This window comes from Giraffa tippelskirchi, chromosome 5, assembly GCF_054371585.1.
Source record: "Giraffa tippelskirchi isolate mGirTip1 chromosome 5, T2T-mGirTip1v1.2.pri, whole genome shotgun sequence".
Lineage (NCBI taxonomy): Eukaryota > Metazoa > Chordata > Mammalia > Artiodactyla > Giraffidae > Giraffa > Giraffa tippelskirchi.
In genome coordinates this window covers 183,889,865-183,901,504 of record NC_137279.1, presented here as the reverse complement: position 1 = coordinate 183,901,504, position 11,640 = coordinate 183,889,865, and positions in this window count along the sequence as shown.

The following is an 11,640-nucleotide window of genomic DNA, read 5'->3' as shown; positions in this document are numbered from 1 at the left end:
TGCCCTCCAGATTCTTGTTGAGTCTCACTACTAGAAGATATTTACAAGGTTACTGTAAGGAAGAGATGAGAGCACCAAAAAAGAAAGGTCACAGTTACCTCCCTGACTTCACCAACGATGATCCTATCCACTGATAGGATGAACAGCTTGTTTCTATTTTCCCAGGACTATCCCAGTTTTATCATTGAAAGTACCACCTCCTCAGTCCCAGGCAAACCAGGATAGTTACTCACCGTATCGACTGGCCTTCTCCTCCAAATTTCCAGCTGTAGCTGGGTTCAGATAAATGTTCATCCTTATTTCATCACCTCCTCACCAACTTCCAACCCACTTCTGCTCCCACCAATAAGATCCCATCATCCAGTCTCTTTTCTGACATCTCAGTCTATCCACCTTTTCATGCACTTTACTATTAATATTTACACTGATGATTCCCAGATATACATCTGGCTTTCCTGGTGGCTTAGTGGTAAAGAATCCGCCTGCCAAGCAGGAGACGCAGGTTCAATCCCTGGGTCGGGAAGATACCCTGGAGAAGGAAATGGCAACCGAGTCCAGTGTTCTCGCCTGGGAAATCGCATGGACAGAGGAGCAGAGTGGGCTCCAGTCCATGGGGTCTCAAGGAGTTGGATACAATTTAGCAATTAAACAACAACAAATATACATCTACACACTCTTTCCTCATATATGGAGGGCTAACATTTATTGGGGGTTTACTTGAGACCCCCAAGTTACAAGAATTTTGCAAATAGTATCTTACTTAATCTTTAGAGTAATGTAAGGTAATAATATATTTCCATTTTAGCAGATGAGGAAACTAAACCTTTGAAAGGTTAGTAACTGCTGGAGTCAATATTCACATCCTGCTCAGTCTGACTCCAGAGCTCATACTCCTCAGAGGGACCTTGCTTGCACAGCCTCTACATTCTCCCACCATCCTCTGTACTGGTTTCCTGGACAGCACTTACCTCTGCCTGAAGTTTTATTTTTGTGTATTTGTATATTGTTACTTCAAGGGGACAAGCACTTTTTTTTAACACCACAATCTCTGTATTCTAAAATATCATTCTCAAACTTGAGCATGTGTCAAAATGACCTGAAGGGCCCCTAAAAACAGACTTTTGGACTTCATTCCCAGAATTTCTGGTTTAGTATGTCTAATGTGAGGCCCAAGAATTTGCATTTCTAACAAGTTCCCAGGTAACGCTAATTCAGCTGGTATGGCAACCATACTTTGAGAACCAACGGCTTAGAACATACCTGAATCATGGTAGAGAAATCAATCAATAGTTATTAAACTAATTAACTCAGTCACTTGACAACTATATTCTTTTTTTTTTTTTGGCTGCACTGGATCTTCACTGCTGCTCAAGGACTTTCTTTTAGTTGCCGCAAGCAGGGGCTAGTCTGTAGTTACGAAGTGCCAGCTTCTCACTGCAGCGGCTTCTCTTGTTGCAGACCATGGGCTCTAGGGCTCAGGTTCAGTAGTTGTGGTGCATGGGCTTAGTTGCCGTGTGGCATGTGGAATCTTCCTGGACCAGGGATTGAGCCTGTGTCCCCTGCCTTGGCAGGCAGATTCTTAACCACTGGACTGCCAGGGAAGCATTGTATTATTCTTGAACTCCCTCTGGGGAGTGAATAAATGGGATGATACTCCTGATATTAGCATTTTCAGAACAAATTAGCATTTTTCCTCTCTTTGGGGAACACGTCTTCAGTCACCTGGGAAACTAAGAGAGCTCTGGTTTGGAAAAGAGGTGGAAGGATTGAGGTAGCTAGGGGAAAGTTTTTATTCTGTATATTAACTTGTGCCAAGCCAAAGCTGTGTATTTGAAATTAGCATCTATATTCTCAATTTTGGTGGGAATGTAGCACCATAATCCAAGTCACCAATTCAGAAATCTGAAAGTCACCTCGACTCTTCTTTGTTTTTTGATTCTCAAGGTTAACCATCCAACAAGCTCTGTCTGTGTTCACTTTGCAGGGATTAGACTGAGCCTATCCCAGAAATTTGTCACCCTGCTTATTTAACTTATATGCAGAGTACATCATGCGAAATGCCAGGTTGGATGAAGCACAAACTGGAATCAAGATTGCCAGGAGAAATATCAGTAACCTCAGATATACAGATGACACTACCCTTATGGCAGAAAGCGAGGAGGAACAAAAGAGCCTCTTGATGAAGGTGAAAGAGGAGAGTGAAAAACCTGGCTTAAATGAGGCCCCGGGTTCGATCCCCGGCATCTCCACCAAAAAAAAAAAAAAAAAAAAAAAAACCCTGGCTTAAAACTCAACATTCAAAAAACTAAGATCGTGGCATCCATCCCATCACTTCACAGAAAATAGATGGGGAAACAATGGAAACAGTGACAGACTTTATTTTCTTGGGCTCCCAAATCACTGTGCACGGTGACTGCAGCCATGAAATTAAAAGATCTTGCTCCTTGGAAGAAAAGCAATGATAAACCTAGACTGTGTATTAAAAATCAGAGACATTACTTTGCCAACAAAGTTCTGTATAGTCAAAACTATGGCTTTTCCAGTAGTCATGTACGGATGTGAGAGCTGGACAATAAAAAAGGCTGAGTGCTGAAGAATTGATGCTTTTGAACTGTGGTGCTGGAGAAAGATGCTTGAGAGTCCCTTGGACTGCAAGGAGATCAAACCAGTTCATGCTAAAGGAAATCAGTCCTGAATATTCAGTGGCAGGACTGATGCTGAAGCTGAAGCTCCAATACTTTGGCCACCTGATGTAAAGAGCCTACTCATTGGAAAAGACTCTGATGCTGGGGAAGATTGAAGGCAGGAGGAGAAGGGGACGACAGAGGATGAGATAGTTGGATGGCATCACTGACTCAATGGACATAAGTTTGAGGAATCTCTGGGAGATGATGATGGACAGGGAAGCCTGGCAGTCCATGGGGTTGCAGAGAGTCTGACACGACTGAGTGACTGAACAACAACAAATCCTATAAATGGCTTTGTGATCTTAGGTAATTTATTTAGCTTCTTGGAGCCTTGTTTTCCTTATTTGTAATTAGAAAACATTGAATTAGATCATTATTCTTAAATGAGTTTCATTGGTAGGACACCTGGAAGTAAGGTACTCTACAGGAAATACTTTGCTATACTGACACTTATTTTGGTTGTATAAATTGGGAAGATTTTCACTAGTAGGATCTATCATTATATCACACAAAATCAATATAAACAGTAATTATGAAAAAATAAGCCATGTAACTTACCACTGTTCCGCCTATTCCAAAGTTCCATTTATATACGGGCTTCCTAGGTGGCGCTAGTTGTAAAGAACCTGCTTGCCAATGCAGGAGACATAAGAGATGCTACTTCGATCCCTGGGTCAGGAAGATCCCCAGGAGTAGGAAATGGCAACCTACAAAATCAAGTATCCCATGGTCAGAGGCACCTGGTGGGCTACAGTCCATAGGATCAGAAAGAGTTGGACACAGCTGAAGCCACTTAGCATGCACACAGACAAACAAAAGCAGATTCCAAAGGCCCACAAAAGTTTGGAGGGAGAAAGTTAATTAAATTATATCTTTACTTCATCTTTTCTTCATATTGAATCTACCATGCTAAGTTTTTAGTACTCCTCTTCCTCTGGAGTTGAAAGTGTGAGACCTGCTTCTTTTCTGAAGTCCTGGGTCTCTAGTAAATCTTCATCCCTGGAGATGTGCTGCCACCATGTGTCGGGGATTGATCATGTTAGTCCATTTGTGACCTGTAGCCACTTTATCCTAACCATGCTCACCTCCCCCCCCACCATTTTTTTCATTTTATAATTATTCAACGAGCTGTTTATACTTTCCTTTGGAATAGTGAAATAATTAGAACTCCAAAAATCTGCTTTCAAAAATAGTTTTGTGCTATATTCCATATACTTAAAAGCTTCTCTTGGAGAGTACCTGCTTGAAGGGCAAGGCTGTTTTTCTTGCTTAATGTCATGTACCTTGACCTTTACAAATGGCACAAGACCTAACACATAGTGAATGCTTAATAAATCATTGTTGATTGAATGATTAAAATACATCTAAAAAAACAAAACTGAAAAATACCCAGGCCTCTTTCCAAAGCATAACAGCACACACAACATCAGCTATTTTTTATGCAGAAGTTCCTTTACTGTAACTTTTGGCAAGCTAAAGTACCTATCAAATATTCATCCACTCCTTCAACAAATCTTAAGCCCCTATTTAAGCCTATGCTAGACACGGAAAATATAAAGATAAATAAAATACAGTCTTGTTCTCAGAGAGCTTCCCATTGCTGGTTCAAGACAAGGAAATAAATAGGCATGTGTAATAAAATAATAATAGAAGTAAATAGACATGTGTAAGACAAGTAGCTGTGGGGGCCCCGATTTTGTCTGGGGCAATTCAGGGGGCAATTCAGGATGACTCCTGAACTGAGTTTCAAAGATGGATTGGAATTCTGGCTGGCGCAGGGAGGAGAAGGCATTCCAGGTATGTGTAGGGGCTTGATAAAGCATGTTGTGTTGGGGAACTGAAAGTAGGTCAGTGCAACTAGAGCACAGGGTGTGTGTTTGAAGGAGGGGGAGGGATGGCCAGAAGGAAGGCAGAAAGTTAAACAGGGAATAAAAAGGCTGGAGTGCTGGCTTAGAGTTCAGCTTTTAGATGGTATGAACTGGGCAGCTGGTGGGTGTGGGGGGTTGTTAAGAAAGAGTGCAACATGGTTAGATACATGCTTGAGAAAGATTATTCTGGCAGCATATGAAGGCTGGATTGGAAGAGGATTAAACTAGGCAGGAAGACCAGTTGTCTAGGTGGGAGATTATATGGAACTGAACTAGGTCAATGGTAGTAACAGTAGAGAAGAGGAGATGGATTGAGAGAAAAAGAGGCAAAATTGACAGGGCTTGTTGACGATTAATACTGAGGGGCGAGGGACAGTAGACTCAGTGCAAAACTAGAGACTCGGGTTTCTGGATTGCCGAGTGACAGAATAGGGTGCCAGTCACCAGAATTGAGAATATAGGTCACTGATTGCAAGTGCACATTCACTTTAGCTTGGCGCATGTTAATATAGGGAAGAAAAGATTTCCCCTTCCTAGCTCACCCCTGTCTGCCCTTTGTTCAACCTGGAGCTCTGTCTTAGCTCTTCTGGTGACTTAAGAGGTATTCCCCAGGCACAGGTCCTTATCTCCTTTCTAGTTTTAAACTGCTATATCCAAAACCTTAACTCAGTAGCTTTTAGTGTTCCATTCATGTCTTCCTCTTGTGTCCTTTTCCTTTCTAGCTACTGAACCAGGAAAAATGTATGAGAAATTCCTCTGCCTTGTTTTATTCAATTGCATCCGGCCCCCGCTGCCTTTATGCTTCAGTTTTTGTAAAAACCTAAGCATTTTTACAACCCAACCCTCTAAGCTTTACGGAGACTTAATGGTCTGTGGTGTGAGTAGTGCTTGTTTAGATACTAGCATCCTCAGCACTCAGTCAACCCATCAATGTAGATTTGGAGGAAGAGGATTCCATCAAAGGACGACAAAAGGGGTCTGCTCCACTGCTGCTTCCTATTAAATTTCAGCACCTGCTTATGGGCAGGCTAGTGCCTGACCTTCTTCCAACATTCAAGGCTACCTAGAAGGGCAGAATCTTATAGGAATATAGTAACTTCTTCAAGAACAACATAGTTGGAGTGGGGAAGAACACTTCCTAAGACAAGAGGTTGTACTGGACAGACAAAACAATATTGGCCCACTGTAGACCCAAAGGATGGTCTTACTATTGATGTTCAACCAGAGGATTTATCGTGGTTGTCATAATGACCCTGCCTCTACTGGAATTCAGTGAGTAGGGCCAAAGTTGCTGAATGTCAGTGAGAAACACTGAAACAAGCCAAGAGGAAGAAGGAGAGCATTTTAGGTGGGGAAAATGGAATAGATAAGGGCATGGAGACAGAAGTGATGATAGGATTTTCAGAGAATGATTCCACTAGTGACTTCATGATGATGGAATGGAAGGTGGCGAATAAATGTCAAGGTTGTTAAATTCCTTAAAGAGTTATAGAGCATCTCTTTGGAGCTTAGGTATCTACTAGATACATGGGATATTCAGAGAGAACAAGATAAGGTTCTTCCTTTAAGGATAAAACACATACATGAATAAATAAATAATAGAGCAGATTGTGATGAGTGCTCAGGAAAGATATGATATTTGTGCTCTGGAAGAAAGATCACAGCAGACCTTGAATATGAAGCATGGAACTTTAGACATGATATAATACATTCTTCACTCCACAAACTTATTGAACTCTGTGATAGACTGTTAGAATAATCACAGCTCTTTGTGCTCTCTCTTTTTCAGTGTGATTTTCCTGCACCTCTCATCTAATTCTTGATCTCTTGAACCTGAGATGTCCTCATTACCTGCATTGATCAACAGAATCTAGTGAAAGTAACATTATATAGATAGTGTCTGAGGCTAAGCCCTAAGAAACTTTGCAGTTTTCACTTCTATAATATTAGAACAGTGGTCCCCAACCTTTTTGGCACCAGGGAATGGTTTTGTAGAAGACATTTTTCTACAGATGGGGGGCGGGGGGTGGTTTTGACATGATTCAAGTGTATTACATTTATTGTGTACTTTATTTCCATTATTATTGTTATTCAGTTGCTAAGCCATGTCCAACTCTTTGAGACCCCATGGACTGCAGCATGCTAGGCTTCCTAGTCCTTCACTATCTTCCAGAGTTTGCTCAGACTCATATCCATTGAGTCAGTGATGCCATCCAACCATCTTATCTCTGCCTCCTCCTTCTCCTGCCCTCAGTCTTTTCCAGCATCAGAATCTTTTCCAATGAGTCAGCTCTTCGCATCAGGTGGCCAAAGTATTGGAGCTTCAGCTTCAGCATCAGTCCTTCCAATGAATATTCAGAGTTGATTTCCTTTAGGATTGACTGGTTTGATCTCCTTACTGTCCAACATTACATTGTGATATATAATGAAATAATTATGCAACTCACCATAATGCAGAATCAGTGGGACCTAATGATAATCTGCATTTGCAGCTGCTCCCAATGCTAGCATCACTGCCTCAGCTTCACTTCAGATCATCAGGCATTAGATTCTTATAAGGAGCATGCAACCTAGATCCCTCACATGTGCAGTTCACAGTAGGGTTTGCACTCCAATGAGAATCTATTGCCACCACTAATCTGACTGGTGGTGGAGCTCACGTGGTAATGCGAGTGATGGGGAGCAGTGGTAAATACAGATAAATCTTCACACACTGGGCCTCCACTTAACCTCCTGCTGTGTGGCCTACTTCCTAACAGGCCACAAACCAGTACCAGTCTGTGGCCTGGGGCTTTGGGGACCCCTGTCTTAGAACACTGCTGCAACCATTTAAGAAACACATGATATCTTGTTATGTGCCACATAGAAGAGAATCAAGGAACTTCAGCCAACAGCTAACCACTAGATTGGCCATCTTGGGCCATCCAGTACCGTGGAACTTCCAGATGAATGCAACCATGTGAGTGACCAAAGGTTAGATGAACAGAAGAATTGACCAACTAAAGTCCAGCCAAATTAAAGAATAATGGGCAAATAAACAAGTCACTAGATTTTAGTATGGTTTGCTATGCAGCAGAAGATAAAACAAGCTTTTACCATAGGTCAGGTATAGAGAGTATAAGTTCAGTTCAGTCGCTCAGTCATGTCTGACTCTTTGCGACCCCATGGACTGCAGCATGCCAGGCTTCCCTGTCCATAACCAACTCCTGGAGCTTATTCAAACTCATGTCCATCACATCAGTGATGCCATCCAACCATCTCATCTTCTGTCATCCCCTTCTCCTCCCACCTATCTTTCCCAGCATCAGGGTCTTTTCCAGTGAGTCAGTTCTTTGCATCAGGTGGCCAAAGTATTGGAGCTTCAGCTTCAACATCAGTCCTTCCAATGAATATTCAGGACTGATTTCCTTTAGGATTGACTAGTTGGATCTCCTTGCAGTCCAAGGGACTCTCAAGAGTCTTCTCAAATACCATAGTTCAAAAGCATCAATTCTTCGGTGCTCAGCTTTCATTATAGTCCAGCTCTCACATTCATACATGACTACTGGAAAAACTATAGCTTTGACTTGATGGACCTTTGTTAGTAATGTCTCTGCTTTTTAATATGCTGTCTAGGTTGGTCATAGCTTTTCTTCCAAGGAACAAGTGTCTTTTAATTTCATGGCTGCAGTTTCTTGTCTTACGGAGATTATATTCTTATAGCTGAAGATAGACAATAACAAATAAGTAAATACATATATAATGTCAGAAAATGATAAGGGTTTTGGGAAAAAATAAAGGACATAAGGAATTACAGGGTGGACCCCAAATAGCCAAAGCACTCTTGAGAAAGAAGAAAAAAGCTTAAAGCATCACACTTTCTGATTTCAAACTATAATACAAAACTATGACAATCAAAACAGTATTTTGTTGCCATAGAAACAGACATTTAGATCATTGAAACAGAATGGTAAGCCCAGAAATAAACCCCACATATATGGTCAGTTAATTTTCAACAAAGGATCCACAAATACACAATGGGGAAAGGACAGTCTCTTCAGTAAATGGTGTTGGTAAAACTGGACACCCAAAAGAACAAAACTGGTCCACCATCTTACACCACACATAAAAAGTTACTTCAAAATGAATCAAAAACTTGATCATAAGACATGAAACCTTAACCTTCCTAGAAGAAAACATCGGAATGGTTAGTTAGTATCTGAAATTCTAATCAATAGTCCATATTCCAGTAGCAGTTTACAATAAGAACTTCAACTATCTTTATCTTTAATCAACATTAGAAGGCTGTTAAATAGGGTTAAATGTTAAATATGTTTTTTTCATGGGTGAAATAAAAGGTGTCAAGTGATTTGGCTGGAAGCATTGTATTATATGGGCTTCCCAGGTGGCTCAGTAGGTAAAGAATCCACCTGTAATACAGGCAACACAGGTTTGATCCCTGGATCAGGGAGATCCCCTGGAGGAGGGCATGGTAACCCACTCCAGTATTCTTGCCTGGGAAATCCCATGGACAGAGGAGCCTGGCAGGGTACAGTCCATAGGGTTGCAAAGAATCAGACATGACTGAAGCGACTGAGCATGCATGCATGTATTGTGTTATATAGGCACCTCCACCCTTGCTTGACCAACATATGAGAATCTAGTAATCCCAGCAACTAGCTTCTGCAGAGTGATGTTATGGGCTAGGACCTAGTTTGTCTTTTTCTCCCCATTAGTGAAGGATCCTGTTACCTGCATCTGACTAGCAGTCTAGATGAATCCTGCTGATAGAATGTTGTCTTATTTACTTACGGTTAACCTTTCATGCAAGGTACTTGGCAAAATGTCTAAAAAGATCAAGAGCTGGGACCTCACTGAGCTTGCAAGTTGTATGACTGGTTTTGCCTGCCTGTTGAGAAATATTTTGAGCATGTGGCAGATTTCCATCTGAGACTTGATTTCATTGTAACATACCACTTGGTAGTAAAGTTTTGAGAAAGAACATGTGGCCCATCTCTCACTGTTGGAGGCTACTGATATCTGCCCCTCACCCCTGCAATAACAACAATCCAAAATACCACTCAATAATTAATAAAGAAATGTTCATTAATATAATAAAATTAATAAATGAGCAAGTTGGCTTGGATCAGTTTGTGACAGATGATCTGCCTGAGGTCACATAGCAAATTGATTCTTCCACCATGAAATGCCAAACAAAAACCCACAGTACCAAAGAGAAGCCAACAAATATTGAGTCAAGGAAGACCATGCAGTGTTTTAGGAAGTTCAGCTTGTTGCCATGGGGAATATAGATTGGGAAGAGAAACAACACCACCAGTGAGGAGACTGTTGTTATACAGCCCAGGTGAGGCAAGAGCCAGAGGTGCAACATGGTGCTATGGAACAAGCCCAGACACTGGCATCAGAGAGATCTTTCTTTGTTCACAGGCTGGCCCTGCCACTGGAGCCATGTAACTGTGGGCAAGTCACTTCTTTTTTCTCAGGTTCAATTTTGCCCAAACAAACTCCATTAAAATGAGATAGTATATAGTAAGACCCCTAACTCACTGACTGGCATGTGGTAGGCATTAAGTAAACACTAATTCCTTTCACCATCATTAAACCATGGAGTGGAATGATAGAATAACTGCAGAAAGACTAGTCTAAGCCTAAAACAAGTGCTTAACCACTTGCCTGTCACCAAACTTTCGAAGTAAAATTGGGGCTAGAAGTCCCTGGCTGTCCAGTGGTTAGGACTCTGCACTTTCACTGGCCAAGGGTGTATATTCTGTCCCTGGTTGGGGAACTAAAATCCCACAAGCTGCATGGCACAGCCAAAAGAAAAAAAGGGGGGGCTATAATTTGCCAGAATTCTCTTGTTCTTTTCACTTGACAGGATCGTTTTAAATAAGCAAATTTTTGCTAAGCAGAGGAGTTAGTCTTACTCAAAGCACAGAGATGACAAAGAAATAAAGATGTCTGCTTTCAGACCGCAGACTTAGATAATAAATTTATGGTTGCCAGGGAAAAGGATAGAGGGAAGGTATAGCTAGGGAGTTTGGGATAGATATGTACACACTGCTGTATTTAAAATGGGTAACCAACAGGACCTATTGTATAGCACATGGAACTCTGCTCAATGTTGTGTGGCAGCTTGGAGGGAAGTTTAGGGGAGAATGGATACATGTATGGCTGAGTTTCTTCCTTGTTCACCTGAAACTATCATAACATTGTTAATAGGCTATGTGAGTGAGTGAGTGAAGTCGCTCAGTCGTGTCCGATCTTTGCAACCCCATGGACTATAGCCTACCACGCTCCTCCGTCCATGGGATTTTCCAGGCAAGAGTACTGGAGTGGGTTGCCATTTCCTTCTCCAGAGGCTCTTCCCGACCCAGGGATCGAACCTGGGTCTCCCACATTGCAGGCAGACGCTTTACCGTCTGAACCACATACCCCAATACAAAATAAAAAGTTTTTAAAAAAGATGTCTGCTTTCAAAGAGCTTCTAGTCAGTATTCTCTTTCTGTCATTAATGCTTTAGCTTCTCCCCTTTCAACTACCACTAGCTCTCCAAATATTGTGATATTAGATTCAACTACTATTTTTTAGAAAGAACTGATGTGCCAGGCACTAGACTAGACTCTTCCTGTGCATTGTTTAGTCAACAAACAAACCTACAATTCTTGTATTATTATTATCCCTATTTTTATAGATGGAAACTAAGACCCAGAGAAGGAAAGAGGGCTTATTATGCAGGATCACATAGTTAATTAACAGCATAGCTAGGATTTAACTCTAGTCCCTCTAATTGCAAGTCCAGTGCTTTTCCCACAGCTCCAGGATGTTTCTTTCTTGTATTTACACATGCTTGACCTTGATATCTTATTAAAAGTCAGATATCAACTCTGTTAGAAATGCCAAGTTTTTAGGAGGCTATTACATATGTTCCCAATATAAGGATATGTATTTGATTAATAAGCCCAGATACTACCAGTAACACTTAACTAAATCATCAAATGAGATGTCCGACACAGCAATGCTATAATTTTTTCTTCATGGGGAGACAAATGAGACTTACACATTATGATCATTAATCAGGATTCGGC